The 26334-nt window shown below is 36.2% G+C and overlaps 1 long non-coding RNA gene and 1 pseudogene across 5 annotated transcripts in view; one reads left to right on the top strand and one right to left on the bottom strand.

Moving 5' to 3' along the window:
• The window catches only part of LOC109453591 (uncharacterized), an 878050-nt gene that overhangs the window by 148880 nt on the left and 702836 nt on the right, over positions 1 to 26334 (top strand). The window lies entirely within an intron of this gene.
• Positions 1653 to 25770, bottom strand: LOC109453590 (large ribosomal subunit protein eL34; annotated as a pseudogene).

Below are 26334 nucleotides of genomic sequence, written 5' to 3' on the forward strand. Positions count from 1 at the left end.
AGAAGGCATAGTTATGCACTAGGAAAATGCATACATCTCTTTGGAAAACAGCATTTTGTGACATTGAGGAAATAGTTCATTTTTTCATTAATAGTATAATTGGACTGTAAATGCTCCTGTTGTGTTCTATTTAACTTGTCATTAGCAGTACAGCATAGTTTCACTTTAAAATATGGCAATACAGCATTTCAAGCAATCTATCTTTTTGATTCTATGTGTCTCTAAGAATGGCCGTGTTTGTTTTTTTCTGGATTCATAATTAGCTCCCTTCGTATGATTTGTTTGTTCCTTTTTTGGAACTGTTTGTGCAAACAGTAGGGAGGGAGGAGAAAGATGTCTAGTAAAAAGATTATGAATCCAATATTATGATAAAACAATGAAAATAACTCTTACTGGATTCTGGCTTGATGATAAAATAGAAAGACTACCTAGTCATTTGTAACCATTTTTGGATAATTAGGCCATACAACTTATTATATTACCAAGACAATTGTTCTTTAAAATGAGCGTATTTACCAACATGGAAGGGATCTGGCAACTTCACCCAGAAAAAGTAATTCCCAATTCTGATGATTTTGATTACCAGCCTTCCTCTCCTGCCTCACCTATGCACACAGGCCCTGCAGCCACATCAAGCGATCTCCACCCCGCCCCCGTCACCCTCTTGCCCCTTTCGCTACATTCTCCTGTTTTCTTAGCCCCAAAGTAATGGAATAAAGAAATTATCTTTATTACTATTAACTTGAGTTTAGAGAGGTTCAGAGGAAGCTGTGTGTGGATAACAGAACTTATCTCCTACACACTGCCATGTTAGAAGAACGTGAATTTCCTTTTTAAAGTGGGTATGTCTGTAAGAAACGGGGATAGGAGATAGACAATAGTTTCATCTTGTTTCTGATAACCCAGAAATCCCATAACCTTTAGAATATCCCTAGGAAAGATGTCTTCATGCTGCTCTCCACCTCCCCCCATGCCCCCCCCTCACCACCACTCCCACCACCCACAGCTTAAAACTGTATGAGAAACCCAGGGAATGTGCCCATCCTTCCTCCCTATCAAAGAAATATAAGTCACAGAAATATTAACATTCTTTTTTAGATTTTTATAGATTCATTCTGGGAGAGCCAATTACTTTGGCCCTGCTGGCTCATTGAGGAACAAACACAATTTTTTTCCCATGGGGCCATTCTAGTTAATGTGTATTGTTAAATTTATATCTTTCTTGGGGCTTAAAAACAGTGCTATAGAAGTGCATTCAAATTTTGTGGCAATGCATGTGGACTAACTAGAGATGGGCATGTAGAATATTGAGCAAAAACCTGAAGCTCCACCTGTTGTTGCCTAATATCTGTTGGATGTGGCCTCTATTAAGTCTTCAACTTTTTTTTTGGTAATTTTTTATGGGGGAATATTGGGGAACAGTGTGTTTCTCTAGGACCCATCAGCTCTAAGTCATTGTCCTTCAATCTAGTTGTGGAGGGTGCAGCTCGCTGGCCCATGTGGGAATCAAACCGGCAACCCTTTTGTTCAGTGCTCACACTCTAATCAACTGAGCCATCCGGCCGCCTCAAGTTTTCTTTTTGTTTTTAAAGCTTTTCGGTTCTTTTTATTACTCAAAGAAGCTTCATTTTTTTTTTTTTTTTTTTTTTAATTTAGCTTTCTGACTCTGCTTGTGCCTTCAACACTTTCAGAATGATTTTCTGCTCATCTATAAGGAAAACACACTTGATCCTGTCACAGACACATTTAGCCCACACAGAACCACATTCCCTTGCCCCTCCCCCATTTTAGATAAACTCCTAAGAACTTTAGGTCTCACAGCATGAACTTGAAATCAGCTTGGGCACACACCATATGCAGATTTTGGTGCTTTCCCAACCTTCTTGGTAGAAAGGTATGCAATTCTTTTACCAGGGGCTTGGGACAGCCTCGTTTTGTTACAGGCTGTATTGTAAGTCAGCCTATGATGGTATGTCAAATGCTGGACCACTCTGAATTAATTCTTTATGACCTTTGGTTTCTTAGCTTATTTAAAACTATTGTATACGGTGGGCAAATGGACTTTATAGCTACCTGAAACTTACATCAGTTCTTAAAAATGAAAGATGGCTTTACTCTATAGCATAATATGTTTGTTTTTTTTTGAAAATTAGTGATTCTGGTCTAACTCATACATAATCAGTTATACTGTAGAACTAAATAGATTTTCTTCTAGATGGCAGGTTCCTTTCAGGCACATAATGACAGAAAAATAGATTTGTTCCTTCAAATCCTTTTGTTTCCTCTTTAGCTTCTTTGGCAAAATTTTTCTTTTTTTTTTTTTTTTTTTTTTGCATATAGAATGCATTCCTACTAGACTCCTTTGGGAAGATTTAAATGTTAACCATATTAGGCTATTGAGAAGTGATAAACATAGGTTAGGTATAAGAAATGAGAAAAATCAGAAGAGAAATAAAAGGAAAGGACAAGGAACTGAGAAAATGTTAAGGAGGCAAAGAAGAAAAATAAATTGCTCCCAGTATAATTAAAAAGCAAAACTCTCAATAAAACATTGTGTTTCCAAAAAAGATAAATTTCTCCATGGACATACATTTCAAGTTTTGAGAAAGGAGAAGATATTAGAAACTTTGAAAGATTTGTCTGTCAGGAAAGAAATGTTGCCCTAAAAATGAGATTTAGTAACTTTTTATTCATGATAAGATGTTCACAGAATAAGAAATGGTTGGGAACAGCATAGCTCTAATGGGGGAAAGCTGCCTTTTATTTTATTTTTTTTGAGAAGTAGAAGTAATTGTTACTTTGTAGGCATCCTTTCTTTTCCTAAAAGATTTATAATTATGATGATGAAATTGCATAGATAAGAATTGAAGAGTGCAGGAATTTCAAGGATAAAAAAAAACAACTCCTCCCCTACATGTGTGTGTGCGTGTGTGTATACATATATATATATACATATGTATATATATACACACATATATATATATACATACATATATATATATATTTCAGAAGAAGATGACAGAACTTATAAGTTTCATTTTGTGGCCAGAAAGACAATTTTTATTTATTTAAATTTATTGGGGTGACAATGCTCAACAAAACTACATAGGTTTCAAGTGTACAATTCTATAATACATCATCTATATATGGCATTGTGTGTTCACCATCCAGAGTCACTTCCTCCTTCCATCACCATATATTTGACCCCCTTTACTTTCTTCTGTCATCCGCCTCTCCCCTTACCCTCTGGTAACCACTAAACTATTGTGTCTATGAGGTTTTGTTTCGTTTGTTTGTTTCTCTTGTTTCTTTGTTGCCTTCAGTTTTATATCCCACATGTGAGTGAAGTACGGTTCTCGACTTTTTCAGTCTGACTCATTGCGCTTAGCATAATAATCTCAAGATCCATCCATGATGTCGCAAACAGCAGTATTTCTACTTTTCTTATGGCAGAGTAGTATTCCGTTATGTATATATACCGCATCTTCTTTATCCAATCATCTATTGAGGGATACTTTCGTTATTTCCATGTCTTTGCCACTGTAAATAATGCTGCAGTGAACATCGGAGTACATATATCTTTACAGATAAGTGTTTTCAGATTTTTTGGGTAGATACCCAGGAGAGGCATTGCTGTGTCATATGGTAATTCTGTTGTTAATTTTTTTGAGGAAACTCCATACTGTTTTCCATAGCAGCTGTACTGATTTACATTCCCAACAACTGTGTATGAGGGTTGCTTTTTCTCCACAGCCTCTCCAACACTTGCTATTATTTGTCTTGTTGATGATAGCCATTCTAACTGGGGTGAGGTGATATCTCATTGTGGTTTTGATTTGCATTTCCCTAATAGCTAATGAAGTTGAACATTTTTTCATACATATGTTGGCCGTTTGTATGTCTTATTGTGTGTCTGTTTAGGTCCTCTGCCCATTTTTTAATTGGATTGTTTGTTTATTTGTTGTTGAGTTGTATGAGTTCCTTATATATTTTGGATATTAGCCCCTTATTGGAGGCATTGTTTGCAAATATCTTCTCCCATTTAGTTGGTTGCCTCTTTGTTTTGTTGATGGTTTCTTTTGCTGTGCAGAAGATTTTTAGTTTGATATAGTCCCATTCATTTATTTTAGATTTTACTTCTCTTGCCTTTGAGGTCAAATTCATAAAATCCTCTTTGAACCCAAGGCCCATAAGTTTAGTACCTATGCTTTCTTCTAAGCAGTTTATTATTTCAGGTCTTATGTTTAGGTCTTTGATCCATTTTGAGTTTATTTTGGTACATGGTGACAGCAGTCTAGTTTCATTCTTTTGCATGTGGCTCAGAAAGACAATTCTTAAATGTCTAATGCAGTTGCTAAACAAAAACAGTGTTTCAAGTTAGTAGTGCACCTTCCTTAAAGGGATATGGAATTACTAAGTAGCAGGTAAGTATTGACATTAAATACATCATTTTCTCTTTTTGCTCCTGTCTTTTCTTTGTTAACATGACATCTGCATGCTTTTTCTGTGTACTACTACTTTCTCTGTACATATTTGGGCATGATGTCAGCACTGCAGAGACGATACTGTGTTAGGTAACATGGCAGCACGTTATTTGACCTCTAGGAGTACCCTGTGTTTGCATCCCAGAATGCTACATTGAAATTTTTGTTACCAGTAGTTTTGCAAGATTAATTTATCCACTGCATGTAATTCCTTAGCAATACCAATTCAGGGTAACTCTCTGATGGGGATTGAATGACAGTACTCTTTTGTGGCTCTCAAAAAAGTCACAGTATTCTACAAAGATTTTGCACAGTAAACTCTTCACCTTCCTCCCTAGTACGATGTTTAGATGGAGGTACATTAATGGGAAGATAGGTCAGAGATTAGTTACACACACTCACTGATATTTAACCCAAATGGAATTCTAGTTATACAATCTTAGATCAGGCAGTGTTCTTCTTCTTCATCTTCCTTTTCCTCTTTGCCTTCTCCTTCCCCTGCCCCTTCCCCTTCTCCTTCTTCCCTCCCCCTCCCCCTCTTCCTTTAGCTACTAAATTTTGGAATTGTGTGTTATGCAGAAATATATAAGTGGATCTTCAGATTGCTAAATATAGTAGACATGTTTTTATCCTCATTTATTTGACCTGATTAGTTTTTTGTTGTTGTTTTCTTTGGATAAATACCCAGAAGTGGAATTGTTGGGTCATATGACAACTTTATTTTTAATTTTTTGAGGGATCACCATACTGTTTTCCATAGTGACTGCACCAATTTACCATCCCGCCTGAACTTTTTGTTTGTTCTCTTTTCTCCACATCCTCACCAGCACTTTTTATTTGTTGATTTTTTTTGTCGATAGACATTTTGACAGGTGTTCGGTGATATTTCATTTTGGTTTTGATTTGCATTTCTCTTGTGATTAGTGATGTTGAGCATCTTTTCGTATATCTGTTGGCCATATGTATGTCCTCTTGATAATATCTATTTATGTCCTTTGCCAATTTTTCAATTGGATTTTTTTGGGGGTAAGTTGTATAAATTCCTTATATATTTTGAGTATTAACCCCTTATTGGATGTATCATTTGTGAATATCTTCTCCCATTCAGTAGGTTGTCATTTCGTCTTGTTGATAGTTTTCTTCACTGTGCAAAAACTTTTTACTTTGATGTAGTTCCATTTGTTTATTTTTTTCTTGTTTCCCTTGCCTGAGGAGACATATCCAGAAACAGCAACGTCAAAGTGTTTACTGCCTGTTTTCTTCTAGAAGTTTTGTGGTTTCAGGTCTTACATTTAAATCTTTAATGCATTTTGAATTTATTTTTATATATGGTGTAAGAAAGTGGTCCAATTTCGTTTTTTCTGTGTACCTGTTCAGTTTTCCCAACACCACTTATAGAAGAGACTGTCTTTACCCCATTGTATATTCTTGCTTCCTTTGTCTCCTAAGATTAATTGACCATGTAAGCAAGGATTTATTTCTGAGCCCTCTATTCTATTCAATTGAACAATGTATTTGTTTTTATGCCAGTACCATACTATTTTGACTATTATAGCTTTGTAGTATAGTTTGGAATCAAGTAGAATGAGACCTCCCACTTTTTTATTTCTATAATTTTCTTTAACACTATTAGTCCTTCCAGTTCATGAGCATAATTTATCCTTTGTCATGCGGGGGACCCTGCTTCCTGTGCCATTTGTCGTGCAGGGCGGCCTGCGTGGCCTCTGGTCCTGATCCCCACATAAGAACGCAGCATATGGCTAGGCCAAAAAGGAACACCCATAGAGCCATAGATAGGGGAGTCATACCACTATATTCTCTCTGGGGCCAGGGGAGACACAAGTAGTAGCATCCACATGATCTGCAGTCCGCCATTCTCTTCTCTGCCTGCCAACCAACCAACCAATCAACGCAGCCCCGCAGTTACATCAGTAGCCAATTGGCTAACCAGTTACAGCTGATGGCCAACCAATGACAGTCGAGGGTCATTCGCTACCCGAGCCAGCACCTCCCCATGTGAGGGCGACAGCCTGGAAACTGCTCTCTGGGACTCTGTCCCCACATCCTTCCATTTATTTGAAGCATTTGCAGTGTTCATAAAGGTCGTTGACGCTCATCCCAATGTTGTAGAGATGACAAAATAAGGCTTAAAATGGAATTCCCAAGACCCCAAGTTACTGGAAGAATAAATACATAGTAGAAATCATATCTTAAAAACTAAACTTTGTTCTTTTTCATTTCTGGACTTGCAGCTCTTCAGTAATATGATTTCCCACCTACTTACAAATTACTTTATGGAGTGTAGGTTGGGTAAAGTTAAAAAGGTAATGATTCCCTGATACACAAAATTATTATCTGAATGCTTGTACGATTAACTTTTTGAGTATTTTGGCTCATGTGTAACATTTTTCCAGGAGGCAATTCCTAAAAACATGCATGTTTGTTTATTTTTCCCTATTTTAGGTTTACAGAATTATAGAGATGAAAATGCATGTCTCATACATTACTCAATTCAACTCTCTTATTTTACAAATGAGGAAACTGAGGCCCAGGATGATTTCATCACTTGCACCAGGTTCACAGACAGTTCATGACTGAGTAGAGACTAAAATTCCAAGTTCCAAGACTCAGTTTATTGCCCTTCAACCTCTTCTGCATTGCATTCATTCCACTTATATAAAAAAATCAAATTATGAAATATTTCAAGTATGAATAAAATATAAATAAAAGAGAAAAAATAACAGAACTAATAGCTGTGAATCCTACACTAGTATCTTTAAAATCATGTTTTGTTTTATTTGCTACACACTGTTTTGTCTCTTTATTTTAAAGAATAAAGCAGATACAATTTAGCCATCTGTGTACCTCAATCCCACTTTCTTCTATTTTTATTTGAATATGTAGTTTTATAATTTTTGTTTAGAAAAATTCCAGACATGAAAAAGTTGAAAGACTCTTATAGTGATCACCATATTCCTACTAACTAGATGTAGCTATTAACATTTAACTATAATGCTTTGTCTCATATCTATCCATTTTGTTATTCCTATATTTTTCAATTGATTTTTTTTTTCAAACGAAGTAATAATTTATTTCGTTCTCGTGTAACACTATAGGAAAGCTAGTTTGCTAGGTAGCTCTGCTCCACAAGAACATTCAGGAATTTAAGTTTCTTCAACCTTGTGTTTCCTTTATCCCCTAGGATATCATTTTGTGTGTGGTGAGTCTCCACTGTGTCCTGTTTGCATTCTGAAGGAAGGGGAAGGAACATTGAGAAGGTTGATCTGTTGTCTTAAGACATTGGCCAGGACAAAACATGTCACTTCTGTCCAATATCAGGTAGCCACACCTAACTGCAAAGGAAGTAGGGAAATGTGGTCCATCTAACCAGCCAAATAGTTTGGTACAATTTTATCTCTATGTAAGGGAGAAAGATTTGGAGGGACAGTTTACAGTCTTCTCCCACAGCAGGAAAGGTTCAAGAATATATTGAAAAATGTTTATTCTCCACAATCAATATCTATATCAATTGATTTTTTTTGATGCATTTCAAATGAAAGTGCAGACATTAGTACATTTCCCCCTTAACACCTAACATACATGTATTAACTAGTGTTCCATACTTGTTTATAGTTTTTTCTTTTGGTGTAAAATTTACATACAATGAAAAGCACAATTTTTAAGTGTATTGTCATTGAGTTTTGACAGTTGCATCTACCTTTGTAACTATTCCCATGATCATGCTATAGAATACTGTCATCACCCAGAAATTCCCCTCATGACCTTTCTCAGTCAATCCCTGACCTAATCCACTTAACAACTAATGTTCTGATATTTTCCATCGCAGATTAATTTTACCTGCTCTAGAATGGAATGTAAATGGAATCACACAATATGTCCTGTTTTGTGTAAAGCTTTCACTCAGCATAATACTTTTAAGATGTATTTATACTGTTGGGTATATCAATAGTCAACTCCTGTTTTTTACCAAATAGTGTTCCATTGTATGGATGAATCTTGGTTTGTTTATCCACTCCTCTTTTGACAGAATGTAGGCTTTTCAGTTTTTCTCTAATATAAATAAAGCTGCTATGATAGCCACTCCAGCCTTATTCTGCTTACTGTTTCAATGGTGTATCATTTTTCCATCCATTTAATTTTAAAGTATCCGTGTCCTGATATTTAAAATACATCTAATTTAGACAGCATAGACTTGGGTCTTGCTTTTAAAAAAATCCATTCTGAAAAAAAAAAATCCATTCTGACAATCTATGCTTTTAAATTGGAATTATTAATCCACTTACCTTTAATGTAATTATTGATGTGTTTAGATTTAGGTCACCATTTAAAAAATTTGTTTCTCCTCTCTATTTTTCATTCCTTTGCTGGCTTATTTTAGACTATAGAATTGTTCTTAGAATTTTTAGAATTCCATTTTTATATTTTTAATGGTTAATCTAGGGATTACAGTAGACATCATTAGTTTTTACAGTTTAGTTAGTGTCAATATTGTATTACTCTAAGTAAAATGTAGAAACTTTGCAACTGTATAGGCCCATTTACTACTTACCACTATATATCTAGTTTACGTGCATAATTTTTTTTTTTTTTTGCTTTATACTATTTAATTTTTAAAACAGGAAAAATAATGCAGGGTCATTTTTGAAAACTCAATTTTATTTAAAGAAAGAAAGTGGAAAGTAAGAATAAGTTATGGATGAAATAATATAGATAAAATAAGAATTAAAACTATGAAGTAACATAAAAATTTAATGACCCATAAAGCAATGTAATAATAAATAACCTATAATAATAAAAATAAGAAAATGTTTTTTCAAAAACTGGAAAATATATGAATGAATGAAATGAGAGACAAAAATATTTTTAAGTTTATAACCTTGATTCTAACATGTTTAAAAAATGCAAGAGATATACAACACAATCCTTTTTGATTAACTGACTTGTTGAAAAGACAATCATATACTGAAAGAATGTTCTCAAATGCTACATCAAGATTGTTTTTCTTCCTGCATGTAGGACTGAGACCAGGGTAAGACTCAAACCAGCCATGTAATTATTTGGCCAATGGTTTTTGTAACTTTGTAGTCAGGCAGGAGCACAGAAAGGTCTTTGTCCTTTGGGGACCCTGAGACTAATGAAGGCTATTCTATGACTAGGCCAGTCAGTAGAACCAACTGGTTAGTGGTATTTTAGTTATGTAGGTAGGGAAACAGCAGTGGATTCGGCACTTTATTCAACTCTTCTTGTGAAGCCAGAGGTTGACTGGCCTTGTGGGGAAAAATCAATAAGGCATTTATAAACCTTCATGGAAGAAAAGATTTTTGAAAAAGAAATGTGTCGGTTACGTGAGAGATGACCCAGTGTGAAGGTGGGAAGGGTTAGAGTAAGCGGATTAAGCAGCAGTGACTGCAGGGAACACACACGGTGTTTCTGATTCATGCTAGCGTTCACGTAGTGAGCACTATTTGGAGAACAGTGGTGCTTCTCCAACCCTGTTGACGACGCCCTGCACACACGTGGTGGCGCTGGGAAGTTGCTGGAGTGTGCTATGATGACAGATTCTGTGGGGGGGTAGCTGATGATCCTTTTGCTTCTGAAGCTATGCCTGATGTAGTCTCTATGGTTTGGATGGATGATTTCCTTTTGGTTCAGACTTCCTGCTTACACATAAGGTGATTTTCTTTTTAAAATTCCTGCATGGCCAAATTTACTGTTGTCTAAGTTCTAGATTTGAATGTTTAGCCCTCCTCCTCTTTTATTGCTCACGCTCTCATTTCCGCTTGATCATATAGGGCGAGTCTAGTTATCATGGACACGTTAAGATCTCAAATATATGACATGACTCATTTATTTTAACTTTGATTGAAATGTGGTTAATATTTTAATTGGTCTGCATTTGGACACTTCCAGTACCTTAAAATTTTGTTTTTCTTAATTATATATGGATACTAATTCCAATGAAATAAATTATTATTGGATTCAGAAACATGATACAGTATAAAAGAATATAGACACGTATATACATCTGTTTTATTAATGAACGTGTGTCTATTGAAGAATGTTTAGCATTACAGGAATTGAGTATGTTTTCTCAAAGTACAAACATGTTGGTATGAGACACTGCACAAGTGGATGGGCCTCTAGGCTAAACTTGTCCATATGCCCCTCAAAGCTTTCTTGTTGGATGTTATATGGGTTTTCACTGCCAAAGCTGCTTTTTAATTTGTAAATGTGAAATGGGCTGGATCAAAGACTTAGAAGATTCAAGGAATCTAATCCAATTTGATGTAAAGCAAAACACAATTTAAAATCTATGTAATTCCTAAACTCAAGAAGCTGCTTTCTGATCTACTTCTTTTCCATTCATCAAAAAGCGAGACTCCTGCTGTAATTCTCTCTTCCCAAGATAAGCATCTCTTCTATGCATCTCTTTGGCAACCTCAAAATTATCACCCTTGCACTGGTTCATTTGATTTAGTGGTCTGGAAATTTGAAAATGAGGTTGTCTGTTAAAGGTGACCCCCTGCAGTGGCTTTGGCAGCATGGGGTACTCGGAGCAGGGAGCAACCATGGCAGGAAGCCCCCTGAAAGAGCAGTGGTGCCGAAATGATTGGGCAGAGGAGCAAATCCTGGTTTCCTTACACTGAAGTGCTTCTGCCCCAGGCTTCTTTCTTTGACTATCACCCCATTAATGCGGAGCAATTGCTAGGCAGTCTCCAAGTCATCACCTTCTGAAAAACAACAGATGGGTTAACTGGCTTGAGGTCACTAATGAGTCAGGAGCAGAGCTGGCACTGAGTCCTCCGTGTCTTAATACCCAGTCTGGTACACGACCACATCTATAGGCTGGGGCTCCATCAGCATTTCTAGTGTTTGAGAACAAGCACATTAAAACAGCTCTGAACTGATTAAACCAGGTTCTCTCCTTCCTTCCTTCCTTCCTTCCTTCCTTCCTTCCTTCCTTCCTTCCTTCCTTCCTTCCTTCCTTCCTTCCTTCCTTCCCCCTCCTCTCTCTCTCTCTCTCTCTCTCTCTCTCTCTCTCTCTCTCTCTCCCCCTTTCTCTCCCTTCCCTTACCCCTCCCTCTCTCTTCTCTCCATCTCTCTCTCTTTCTCTCCCCCACATCCCAATATCGTGTATTGATCACGTGCCACTCACTGTACAAATCGGCAAAGATGCTTCCTATTTATATTGACAACTTCTCTGTGTAGCCTCTTCATATCAAATTATAATCTTCCCATATCTCATCACATTTTATTGTTAAAAATGTAAAAATTGAAATTAAAACAAGGTTTACCCTGACTTTTAGAAAAGGAGTTTTGTTTTTTTCTTAAATGACTATTCTGATTCCATATGTGAGTTCCCATATTTAAGCAGCAGCTACTCTTTGATTATACGTGGGGAAGAAGGGAAATCACATTTAACTGATATCTGCACACATGAAAAAAAGTGACTTTAGTTGACAAGTTCAAACTATTGAATTTATAACCAAGCTTTTATCCAAAGGCACTTGAAAGTTAGCAAAATTAACCACTGAGTTTAAATACTTTCTTCTGACCAGTTGACAAAATGAATAGAATAAAGGGCACAAGAGACAGGGAGAAGGAGATGCAGGGGCAGGGGCAGGGGGAGGGGGAGGAAGAGTGGGAGAGGAAGTTTTAAAAAATGGAATTAATTTTATAAACAATTTGGAAAGATGGATAATAGACTCAATTATGAATGACAGCCTCTTGAATAAGTGATTTGTAATTGTAATTGTATATATATATATATTTGAACCTGGACTGCAAATAAAGTTTAATAATGTAATGAACTCCCAGAAATATGCATCTGCACTCATCATACACAATTTTTAATACCATTTTACGTAGTTTCTGAACTTCCTTAAAGCCCATTCAAAACCATAAATTAAGGAATCTTATAATTAATTAAAGTACTTAGAAAAAACCCAAGAATAAATATTCAAAACTGAAATATTTCTAAGTAATATTGTACTTAAACTAAGGATTTTTAGCTAAATCATGGACCTCTGACTCACTTTTTTATGTTTTGTCTAATGGTAAATGTACTAACTCTCACTTTTGAAATCCTCATTCCTCTTATGCTGTTGCTCTATAAAACAGTGCTCTTAATTAATTAGCCTCATGATAGAATTAAGCAATGAAAATAATTGTGAGAAGTCATTTTGAATTGATAATGCAACATTTGGCTGTTAGAGTAAGACAAATCTTAAACCATTCTAGAAAGTGAAACTACTATTAAATATTTCCAAATATAATTCTACAACTATTCTCAATAGTTAATGTCAATATTTAATACTTTCTGGTAAGAAAAGGAAAACTTTCTTTATATGTGACCTAAATTCTTCATACTTCAGGTGAAATAGTTATTTTTTTATCATCACTGGGAACTGAACACAGTTGGTCAACAACTTCTGTGTAATAGTGCTCAGAGAGGTACCTTATTTTTTTAATCAACTAAAATATGTAGATAATAGGTTGTTTTGATTGTATATTTAGTCTTGATCAGCTCCTAAAAGATTTTGCTGTGATTTAAACTCCTTGAATTTCAGCTTACGAACCGAAGTTTCTTCGGAACAAGCAAAACATGTTAAAATAGCAATTACTCTCGTAATTGCAAATAACTGAAAGTTCTTGGATTTTTGAAGCTCTTATTCTAGGTTTGATTTTCAATGTGTTTTTGATTGCCTCCCTCAAATTTCTTTGCATTTCCTTGTAGTTTTATTTTTTTTAAAATCATGTTTATAGTTTTAAGCTCATCAGGAGAAAAATGGAAGTCAATTGGCAGATGAAATAGGAAAGAAGTCAAAGAAAATTTTTCTAATCTCTTAAGATGCTATATCCTTTTTAAAGAACTCCATTCAAATAAGAGTACTGTGTTTTTCTGATAATTTTATGTTTATTTTCAATTAATATGTTAATTAAACTTTCTGATGGATTCTTTGCAAACTCAACTTGAGTTATAATTAAAGGGGCTAAGTTTTCCTATGAAAATAATCAGTTTGTTTTTTGCTCCCTGCCCTACCTCCTTCCTTTCTAAAGATGGCTGGAAGAAGTTTTTCCTATTTTCATGATATCCTTGTTACTAAGCCATTGATCCTTTCAAGTGTAATATGCAAAATGTTCCTCAGTAGGGGAGGGGGTGTGTGCTCAGTGTCTCACTGAGGTGTGTCACTCATGATGGCATTTGCTCCAATCAGAGGTTCTGGTCTCTCTTGGTAGTACTTTTCCTAATCATGACTTTATATGTTTACTTCATGTCCTTAACTACAGCTCCCTTTCCTTAAAACAGTATGTTTTTAATTCAAGGAGATCTATAAAATTGTTTTAGCAAGACACTAGTTAAAAATAGGAATCTTGGGGGGGTGGGAGGAAAAAAAAAATAAATAAAAATAGGAATTCTCTGAATTATTTTTGTGCATTTTTTTCTCCTAAATTATTTTGACATTTCATATTCAGTTATTGCATCAGATGTCACAAGATTACAGTCTCACAAACACATGATAAACGTAATGCCACACTATTAGAAATCAATAGTGTGTGTTTTATGGTATACTGTACCTAAAATATACAATAGGGCGACTTACATAAATCATTTATTCCGAGCCATGATTGATGACTTCATAACTCACGAGTGACGGGGCAAAGCAGAGCCCCAAACGAGTTATGAAATGTCATCAATAACAAGTGGAAACAAATGATTTATCCAGTGTCACAGCCCATTGTATGTTCAGTTTATGCAACAGCAGTTAATGATAAAAACACCCCAAATAGGTGCAGCTTGAATTTTATCCGTCATATATGCATGAACTGTTCCTACACTATTTTACACTAGGTCAGTGCTTATTGGCCATGAAGGAAAGGATCAAGGTTGAAACAGGAATTGTGGGTTGATTGAGAAGGTATGATCTTTACATATATACATATATATGTATGTATGTATGTATGTTATGTATGTATGTATGTATGTGTATATATATATATATATATATATATATATATATATATATATTCTTTTGGAATCTCTTTCCTCTTGACTACATTCCCCTCCCTTTTTCTTTTAAAAATGTCTTTTCCTTTTCTAACAAAGAAAACATAAAAAATAAGATCTGCAACTATGTAATTCAAATTTTTTTTTTTTCAGTTGACATTCTTTCTAGGAGAGAGAAAAATTAGCATGATCTTTAAAGTTAAAGGAAATATGTGACTTTAACACTAATTTTTTTTCCATTTGATTTTTTTCTGAGTACGTACCTTAGGACCAAGGAATTTTATATTCCCATATGCAAATGCAGTATGAATCTGACCATTAAGCTGTTTTTATTTTTCAATTTCATCCTCTGCATCCTATGTGTGTTTAAAAGTCCTGCATGTTTCATGTAGAAATGTTACAGTGCCTTTATATTCTCATTGCAAACTTAGAGATGTGTTTCACTGAAGTTGGGGATACTGGTGGTTGTTGGAAGCTTGTACTTGAGGTTAATTTTATGAGGCTTATGTTTCAGACACAAAATTGATATCACCTTTTGGGAAAAAAGTGCCATTTAAAAGAGAATGTCAGGTTTGTTCTTTTGAGCTAAATTAAAAGTCTGTCTCTTATGATACTCTCCTTCAATATTTACAATGCGGATTCACTAAGAACCCCATAATCTTGTTAGGTAAAACTTTATCAAATGACTTTAAGATACCATAAAAATGGGTGTCATGCTGTACTGATTGTTGTGTAAAGTTAAGCAAATTAGCTTCTACTTGAACTGTTAGGCAAAAGGTAAAGGGGTGATTCGGCATTAAGATAACTTCCTGAGTGTTAGCAGTTATAGAAAATACATAGTTTGTAAGCATTGTATGATAGCAAATGTGTGTAAACCTTTACACCTCTCTTTTGATTCCTCTGGACTATTATCTCCAAAATACGTATACTCTGAATCTGCCTACTTCTTCAAATATCCACTATCATCATTGTACTCTTAGCAAATATCCTCTCTCCCCCATACCATTGACTGTGGAAGCTTCCAAACTTGATTCTTTGTTTCCTCTTGTTTCCCATCAACATATTCTGCATAGAGTAGCCTGCATAATCTTCTAAAAAAGTAGCACTCCCTGCTACAGCTCTTCAATGTTTATGCAATACATTTAGGATGATGGATCTAAAACCCTCTAACTGGGTCTGTAATTGGTTCCTATATAATCTGGCCCCTGTATAACTCTCCAGTCTCATTATGATCCATTTTCCCTTTCCCTTTGCCACATGTCCCTTTTTACAGTTCCCCAAGGTGGCTGAGCTCCTTAGTGCTTTGGGGCTTTTTCCTATTCTGTTTCCTCTACTTGGAGTTTGTCCCTTTGCCTGGCTGTATAGCCGGCTCATAATTCAGGTTTGTCCTAATATAGCTTTTTCAGAGAAGTTTTCTCTGAATCCTGATCTAAATAAATCAGTCTCCCAGTGTAATCTGGCATTTTACTTGTCCTCCACTATGTCTATCACGATTTTAATTGTATATTTATTTCTGTGATTATTTGTTCAGTACATGTCTCCCCATCCAAGCTTTCAGCTCAGAAAAGGAGGGCACAGTCTTATCCATTGTTTCTCCCCAGTGTCTTTCACAGAGACTGGCACCTTATAAACAGACCTTTAATAAATACTTTTTGTTGTTGTTTGTTTTGGAAAAAGGAGAGTTAAGGTGTGAAGGGGAAGTGGTAGAAAAAGTCACTAACTTCCTTTGAATAATTTCTCATCACTGATTACCTTTTACATGAAGACTCCACAACCCAATACTGTGGAGTTTTACTAAAGGATTTGAGAATCTGTTTCTAATCTTTGAAAAACTGATACTAACTAAATATGAGCACCTAAAACCAATTCAAGTATTTATTGAGTAGATATGGGTAGAAGACAGGCAGAACTAACCCTGGAAGTGTTCTTGGTATATTGGTAAGTTTTAGCCTCAATTTAAAAATGTGAGGAAAAGAGGAGCGAGTGAGAACAGAACGAACATTGTTTTTCCCCATGTTGTACTGTGCATACAGTCATGAAGGCACACATTACAAGAAAGTTTCTATTTGCCCTGGACAGAACTGTGTCTCTCCAAAATTCACATGTTGAAGGCTTAAGCCCTGATATAATAGTATTTGGAGATGGGGCCTTGGGGAGATAATTAGGTATAAATGAGGTTATCAGAGTGGGGTCCTCATGATGGGATTTGTTCTCTTAAAAGAAGAGACTCCAGAGAGCTTACTCTCTCTCCACAATCATCGAGGAAAGGCCAGGTGAGCACACAGAAAGAAAGCAGCTGTCTGCAAGTCAGGAAGGGAGCTCTCATTAGAACTTGACCATGCTGGCACCCTGATCTCAGAATCCCAGCCTCTATAACGGTGAGAAAATCCATTTCTGTTGTTTAAGAAAACACCCAGTCTATGGTATTTTGTTATGAGCTCAAGTTGCCTAAGATACATGGTCTGACCTAAGGGTCTGCTTTTCCTGAGTGGAACACTTCTTGATTTGAAAAATCTAAAACTAAAAAGCCGATTTAATCTAAGCTGAGAGGCTATAAAAATGAGAGTGATTATTTATCAGCAGCGCACCTTGGTAGAACTGTTTAATGACATGGGCGTAGGAAGATGGTATAGATACCTCCTAGAGATTTTATTTGCTAGTATACTGAAAATGATTAATACTAACAATTATGATACAATCTAAGATTCTATCAATAGGAAAAAGAACTCGAAATGAAGAAGATAATTCTCTCTTTTTTTCAGAACTGGTTAGCCTTCAATTAGAGTTCTGATTTTGTTCAGGGTACCATATTAATAACCTAGAGCACTGATTTGCAAAACTGAATACTAATGAGAATTTTCTGGAAAAAATTTTAAAGATGTAAATTTCCAAGGCTTACCCCAAATACTGGATCACAATCTAAGTGAGTGGGATCTAGAAATTTGTGTCTAAGAAAAAAAAAACTCCAGCATTTGGGAAATAGTGAACCAAAGCATATGGAACATATGGGATAGTAAGAGGGCATAAAATTATGTCTTAGCAGGAAGGCTTGAAGGATTTGGGGACGTTTAGTCTGGAAAAAATAAGACATAATTGTTTTTTAATATTTGAAATCTTGGCTGATAGAAGAATAATATTGATACCTGTCATTCAGAGAGTAAAACTGGGGTCAATGTGTAGAAAATTCAGGTAGTATGACTTGGCCCCAACAAGAGTTTCCATTAATTTCTCATATTGTTCATAGAATGGGTGACATTGATAATTGCTGAGATCTCTGTTACTGGATGTATTTAAGTAAAGCTGAATAATCTTTCAGGGAAGGGCATGTAAAAAACTTCCTAATACGTTCTTCCTTCCCAAAGGAGGAAATAGAGTAAATAGAGTTTTCAGTCATGTAAATAACAGAGTGTCGTTTAAAAAAATGTCCTTTGTCTCTAGCATATATGATATAATTAGAAAAATGTATGCCTTACCTATGTTGGTCCTAGAAATTTTTTCCATAACTGCTCCTTTGTTTCAAGAGATTAAAATTTGCTGATCAAATGAAGATATTTTGTGGGAAGGTGACACAGTAAGCCATTTTCAATTGCCAACTTCAACAGAGATTGCTGAGGAATATTATGCAGAAAAGATTATTTGTGAAGGTTGGGGATGGAAATTGATCAATTAAGGATATGAGCTCTGTCAAACCAGCAAAGGTCTAACAAAATGGGACCCCAGCTTTATAGAGGGTTGGGAATTGAATTACAGCACTGAGCACCTCAGAAAGGGCAGTATTATGTGGGGCGAGGGGGATGGAAAAAACTTAAAACTAAATTCCTAGGTCTCATTATCTTGTTTAGAGATATCCCCAATCCTTGCTTTATTGATACCCAGTTATTAGGAAACCCTGTTTCTTTTCCATGTCTCCTGCTTAAACCTCTGATTAGAGTTTGTTTGATTCCATTAAATTTCACAGTAGCTGGTGATGGATTTAGGTGATTCCCTTTTAGATTTGATCGGAAGTTATTGGTGTCCACACCTGCCACAGGGCATTTATAGGTCGGGACTGAAATCTGGGTTTCCTAGGTGTCACCCATTGAGCCTGTCATATACTATGGGAGTTTGAGATTGGGTAGCAATACGTCAGATGCAGCAATTTGTGTTAACTGTCTCCTTCTTGCGGTTGGGCAACTGTGGGTTATGACAGCCTGGCAGAGAAAGGAGGATTCTTTCTTGCCAGGTGCAGAGAGACACCAGAGTCCAAGCCTACGCACAAGTTGCTAGTCAGAGAAAAAACTGTTATTCTCTGTTTTCATCTCTCTACTGGTGTTCCCGGCTTCCCATGTCCTTTGTCCTTTCAAGTATACCTTAGCTTTAATTTTGCTCTGATTTCATCCAAATGAGGATGTTTGGAGTATGTGAGGAAGAAGAAAGAGAAAAATACAATGAAATTCCCTGTGTCACCTGAATCCTAGACATGCCTCTGAGGACTTCCTCTTGTACGTTAAAGTGATTTAACTATTTATTTATTTATGATTGATTTTTTGTTGCCTTATTCTCACTTGCACTTAAGATGACTTACAGAAATAATGCAACGAAATAATTGGGACCAGATAAAGTCCCAGTATAGAACAGTGATTTACAATCCTGCTTGTGAACCAGAATCATCTTCTTTTACTTTATTTTGTTTTTATTACAGAAAAGCCAAGTCCTACCCCAGATTTTTACCTGAATGTTTAGAATCTGAGCCAGGGTCACACGTAGTTTGAAAAGTTAAATTTGATGTACAGCCAGCGTTGAGAACCGATTTCTTAGGTCAAGAATTTAGGTGATTCTTTCTCAGGGTCGGCATGCATTCAGGAAATCAGCAGGGACAATTTCCATAATGGCTCACTCATGGCTGTGTCAGGAGGCCTCAGTTCTCTGTCACTTGAGCCTCTCCATAAGTTGTTTGGGTTTCCTCATAACATGGCACCAAGCTCCCTCAAGTGAGACAAGAGAACGAAGAAGGCACAAGCCACAATTTCTTTTATAACCTAGCTTTGGAAGTGAAATTCTATTGGTGAAACAGACAAATCCTGACACAGTGTGGGAGAGTGCCACACAAGGCTGTGAATACCTGAAGGTCATTGGGGACCATATTGCAGGGCGGTTGCCACACCTACCAGGACTTATAATAGCTCTCCCTTGATGAATCGTGGAAGAATTGTTGGGATTTTGTCAGCTGCCAAGAATGTCAGTTTCCACTATACACACAGGCACTGGGGCAACAACTACAGAATGAGTTTTCAGACACACTGAACTGCATGAGAGGTGGTCATGGCTCAAATTTCATTTATCACGTGACTACCATGAGCATCTTCTCTGATTAGATGGCAGTGGGTCCCCCAAGAATTCATTTGCTCTCAGAGAGTATTTCTCTTTGCTCAATGTACAGTCACTGCAGTAAATGGCTGCAGTTACTTTGGAAAGACCGGGAGGTGATGTCATTGTAGGTTCTTGCACATCGGTGCCTGGCTTTCTAAGAGAGAAGCTGTGATTTTCTATTAGGGTAACTGAAGTCAGGCCTCTCTGTTCACCGTGCCCAGAGGTTTTCATTATACAGTTTAAGTGAGACAGCTCACCTATTTTACTTATAAGGACCCTGTTGTCAATTAGTCATTGTCCAAGTGTATTCTGATGGTCCCTCTAACCCTACTACCTATTATGGTAACTGCACTCTCCTTACCTCTTTGTTAAGGCTCTGCTGGCCTTGGATCTTATCATGTCCATTGAAGTGAATGAACCAATTTCAATAGCAACATGTGCCACCTTCCTCCCTGCCTTCAGAGGACAGTTATGACAGTGTTTTCTGAGGATATTGGTGTTTCTCCGACAATTCATGTGTTAATGTCTTTGTGAAGGGTGTGTGCTTTGGCCTAGGAGAAATAGTCAAGAGGTGGTTGCATGTTATAAACTCACTCCAACATTTCTCTTTTTCTAAGTCTTGCATTCCTACTTCCATATGCTACCAAGACATTTCCAGCATCTCCATCAAATTATTTTCTGTCATCAGTGAGTTTAGGTTTCAGATAACTAACTGATGATATGCTGACATTTGACTTAGATCTAGAAGAAACCGGGGTGTGGCATGAGGAGAACTGGCATCCTTTTCTGAGTGAGCAGCCTCAAGTGAGGTCATTACCTGTTCTTCACGCAAGGTAGAACCAGCCTCATCAGTCAGGGGAGGAAGTCTCTGTTGATTCAAGAGGTTTGGTAGGATTTGGGGGTTCTGTGTACTCAAAGATATCTGAATGATCTTAATTGTTACTTTTTTCAATTGTCACCAAATTCTCAAGATCCTACTCTTTGCTAATCAACTTTCTAGTTTTCACATAAGAACTATAAGACTTTGCTGTATTTCAGCAACTAAAGGATTAGATTCTTTTTTTGATAATCAGTCCTGTGATAGTAGAGATAAGAGATTCTTTTAAGGCAGTCAGGAAAACTTCCTGTTTTCTGCGTATAGCTAAACAAAGACTTTATGTTAGAGCCTGTTATTTTCTTTCTTGTAAGTCTCCAGTGCAGTCACAATCAACTGATCTGCCTGACCATTCTTGCATCCTTAGGCTCAACATACTCTGTTTCAGAAACTGTTACTTATTTCATTAAAGGTGTGCCTTTGGTAGGCACTTCATTCCGAGTGACCATAGGTGGTAAATGAAGTCTCTGTTTTATTACTGGAGACCATGATCTAACAATATTCTGCCCTTTCTGGCAACTGTGTTCTCACTTTTTAAAATAAACTCAGATGGTCATCTTTGAGTGTTTCATCTACAATTATTCTTTATAACAATCGATATTACCCAAGATTCAGTTGCTGATAACAGAAACCACTTTAGCTATTTTAAGCAAAAATAAATTAAATACAGGGAATTATATGCTTACAGAGAGTTAACATTCTGGGAGTATTAGAAGCTAGACTAGGTCTCTAGGGAGACTCCTGGAATGATGTTGTAGAACAGTTTTGTCAAGGAAATTGCAAGCTCTGCTAAAAATCAAGAGCCTGGGGAATCAAGAATCTCACCAAAAATGTAGACTCTAGAGCCACCCCACAGCTACTAGATCTGACCAATAAAAAATGGTGGCCTTGTGCATCACATCCTTTGTTCCACCTAAATAAGCACTGAATACAAGTGTCATTCATCTAATTGGTAACACCTGAATTGCATTTGGAATTCTAGATATAAGGGAATGTGAGAAATGAAAGATCTCTAACCTTTATAATACAAGATTTATTTGAAGTATTATCACAGTTCTTGTAAATTCATGGTCAATTCTCAAAAAATGTTAGTTTTTCTTATTGCTGCCAAGAAAGTATATCATGTCATTTGCGTACACTGTATTATGTAGGGTAGACTTGCATTTTGTGTTCTCCTTATTCATGGTTCTTTTTGGCAGAGAATGAATTTTATGCACGTAGATTTTATTTATGATTACCCTGTTGGCAGATGTCTTCAGATTTTTGTACCTAGTGCACTCATCATACTGCAACTGTCATGTAGCTTCTTATAGTGAACTGTTGAACAAGAATTTGAGTTCTTATTTCATGGGTTCTTGTAACAAATTGCACAATTCTTGTGCATCTTCCATTGTTGAACCTATTTTGGTATTCTAAAGGTAATTAGAAGAGCATAAAAATAGAGTAAATAACCACTGTGCTGTTCACCTGAAGCTAAAGATGAATAATATTGAATGTCAACTATAATTTAATATATGTGTGTGTATACATATATATAGTGATGGGATGTGGAGTACAGCATAGGGAATAGTCAATGGAATTGTAACAGCTATATACGATGTTAGATGGGTAGTAGATTGGGGGAGAGGGGTATCACTTTGTGAGGGGTATAAATGTCTAACTATTACATTGTTTTGTATACCTGAAACTAAAAACTAACTAAATAAATAAATACGAATAAAAGAAAAAAAATGCATTTTGTTTTGAAGTCCCAAGAAGAGGATGCTTATAATATATTCAAAGTGCCTTTAGTTTGATATTTGTCTTTGATCAATCACAACTTCCTATGTCTTGCTTAGTCTCATACAGATTGCCTTGTTTATCATTAAACTATGTCACAGAATAAACAGTCAGGGTTCAGAGATACTTAGCAAAGTAATAACAAAAATTCATATATTGATTGTAAATGCTGAACCCAAACCATAACTCATATATAGTGGCCTAAATATTGACAAAGTTGTAGAAACATGAAGGAAAAATTAGTTCTAAAAATGTTGACATTTCATCGAGGGTTAGGGTTGGAGAGGATCTTAAAGACCATCAGGTCTAATCTCATTTCATACCTGGGGAGACTGAGAAGCAGAACTGAAGGAAATTGTCCAGAGTCATAAAGTTGGTTAATTATCAGGCCCAAAATAAAAATTAGTCCTTTTTGAAGTTCAGGCCAATCCAGAGCTTCAGTTACTATAAAATATGTTTTCCTTTTAATATTCTTAGTATTCATTACCTAGCTACTCTTGATCCATGCTTCTTTCAAATTATTACGGAAATCACACTGTTAGTTTCAGTTTTAAAATCCATTCATGCAGAGAAATATTTCTGATCTTTTCTGCTACTTAAAATGAAGATTTTGAAGAATGCTTGTAAATATTTGCAGAATATTTTGCCCTCCAAGAGTGGTGTATGAACACTTTATTTTCTGGAGAATTTTTGTTGTTGTTGCCCAATAACTGCTTTTTCATATTCAGTGGAGTGGAGCAGCGGTGGCGTTTGGTGATTAATTAGTTCAAAAAGTGCTAGTTCCCCAAGGATAGCCTGTTAGATAAGTTCCAGGTCATTTTAAAAAGAAAAAAAAAAAAAAAAGAAAAAGAAATCTATTGCTTATGTTTACAGGTGGTGATACACTGAATTTAAATTGGTTATAAGGCACACGGTAAATTTGCTACTTCTGCAAGTCTCGTTGCTAATCCTCTGTTATAATAATCCCAAGCAACAATTCAAGTTGATGTTTAACAACAGACATATGAGCACTTGCCTCTTTGATTCTATATTATGTTAAATGTTCTTTGCACTTTCTTTTTAGAATCTTGTGGTAGCCTGTATCATTTGGTCCAAATATATTTTATCTTACAGTTCCTAGAGAATTGATTCCTTTCTAAATTCTGAATAATTTTGTGAAATTAATTGGGTGACTTCTGCAAATGGTTGACACTAGCCCTGTGTAGGGCTGTGGACACCAGCATATCAAAGCCACCATTTAATTTCGTCTCTGAAATTTTCCCCCAAAACATGCATGAATTACATAATAAGTATGCATTGTCCTTTAAAATATTATTAAGATGTTTTTCATGTTTGAAAATTACTTCTTGATCTCGGTGCTGAAATGGTAGCTTAAATGTATCCGGTGAAACTAAGAGAGTCTTGGCCGTAACCTTGATGGAAAGATAGGGAACAACTTATGTGGGTTTACTCAGAGCCCTGCATGAAGATACTAACTGATACCTTCCAAAAGAGAGTTTTTCAGGTTTTAGAGCCTTTAAAATCTAGGGGCAAACATTTACTCGCCTCAATATAGCAGGATTAAGTATTGAGATCCATATTATAGGTGCTCAGGGTCCTACTTTGTAGGGTGCAGTAGTTGAGACAGCACCTTGTTTTAAACACCTGCCACATACCTGACAGTAATGTGCTCCAGACCACCAAGAGAAGCAGAAATGGGCAAGGCCGCAGTGGCCTGGAAGGGAACAGCAAACACTGGGCCCTCTTCATTTAACCTCTTATTAACTGTTTGTCCTTGGTTATAGGGAAGAGTGAAGTGCTGAACTGTTAAGATACACTCCAAACACTTATGAGTGGTAATGTTGTTGTCCTCAGAGGGCCCAGAATATGATACTGGTGAAAGAAAAGTTAGACCTTTTTGTTTCTTTTTGTTTTTTGTTTTTTGTTTTTCCTATCCAAAAGAGATCTTATGGGCTGAATGTCACTTTTAGTCCATTCCCATGTTGTTTATGTATCTATTGAGCTTCCTTAATGACAATCTTGAGAGTGTCAAGTAAATAGATTAAAGAGTGCCAGTATTAATTTTTAAATGTATTACTGTTTCTAAACCTGTGAGAACATTTTTCCTTCCTTCTAGGAAAACAAAGGCAATGGCCCAGTGTTTCAATTTGCTTTTATTTTTCCATTTGAATTTTGATTGATTGTTGTAAATACAATCTAATGTCATTAAAAAATACTTCTCTATTGAAAACTGAATAGAAAGTATGTTGAAAATGTTCCTTTACTTTTACCTAGATATAAATGATCTTGATAGTTTTATTCTTGCATTTTCAGGTTGAGAAAATTTACAAAATTTATCCAAAAACTTCAATATTTCCCCCTCATTACTCATAATCATAATCACTGCCATAGGCTCTTTGAAACCTCATCAATCTGCATTCCCTCTGTGCTGTGAACTTAAACTGTGTATTTACTAACTTGGGTATTAGTACTGGCTTTTCCCCCCTAGAAGAAAACTGTCTCATGCCGTAGAAACTTGTAATGAATTAACCATTATATGATCCCCCCATAAGATGAGATATTTTTTTTCCTATGTATCACTTTATTTATTTATTTTTAATTAAAGTTTATTGGGATGACAATTGTTACTAAAGTTACATAGGTTTCAGGTGGACAATTCTATAATACATCATCTATATATCACATTGTGTGTTCACCACCCAGAGTCAGTTCTCCTTCCATCACCATATAGTTGATCCCTTTTACCCTCATCTACCACCCCCCTCCCCTTACCCTCTGGTAACCACTAAACTATTGTCTGTGTCTATGAGTTTTTGTTTCTTCATTCGTTTGTCTTGTTCCTTTGTTGTTTTCAGTTTTATGTCCCACATATCAGTGAAATCATATGGTTCTCTACTTTTTCTGTCTGACTTATTTCGCTTAGCATAATAATCTCAAGATCCATCATTGTTGTCACAAATATTTTATTGACTCCTGCATTGCTTCTTTTCTCCATCTTTTGGGAGAGGTGAGCAGTTGTCGCTAGGAGGCTGTGCAAACTTCCCCAATAGCTGGCTGACATTCTGTTTTCAGGTCCAGGCTGTGAGTTTCCTTCCTTCCCATTCCTGACAGTCTCATCAGAGGATTTCAGTTAACACCTCGAATCTACCCAAACCATTAAACCATGGAGGAGGGCTATTATTTTGTCCTCGGAGTAGCCAAAAACCAGTTCTAGAACTTCAGGACTTACCCTGGCTCCTCAGTGGCCAAACCATCATGACAGATATTTTACTGCTTGAGGCTACGCTTGGTGCTCTTTAAGTGGCACCTTGTGCCAGGTTCATATCAAAGAAGTGCTGTGAGTCTAAAAGGGTGCTCTTGTGGTGGCTCGTTGGTGACAGTATCTTGTCATCCACTGTGAAGGGGCCCCAGGCATGTCAGTAGCTGACTCACATACAGCTCTTTCACGGGATGGTATTCTCTCAGAAGTTAACTGATAAACATGGAAAATTTGGTGATGTGGCTAATGAATGTTCAGGTGATTTGCCCCAGAATATTGGTATCAGATAGACTGATTTTCAGCATATTGATGTTGAGCCAGGTTAAGCTATGACCCTTACTGACTTCTTTCCTGTGTTTATGAATTACAAATCAAAATGCTACATAAAAATTCCTTTTTATGTAGGAAAAACACCCATTCTTTCCTACTGTGTTTCTTCCCTGTGTGTCTCCTTTACTACTCACACATAACACTTCACTTCTGACACTTCTGATCTGCAAATATTTGCAGGTTTTCCCCCCACACCAAGCTATTCTCTGTGACACCAGCGAGGTGCCTT

This window comes from Rhinolophus sinicus, linkage group LG05 (genome assembly GCF_036562045.2).
Source record: "Rhinolophus sinicus isolate RSC01 linkage group LG05, ASM3656204v1, whole genome shotgun sequence".
In the NCBI taxonomy this organism is placed as follows: Eukaryota; Metazoa; Chordata; class Mammalia; order Chiroptera; family Rhinolophidae; genus Rhinolophus; species Rhinolophus sinicus.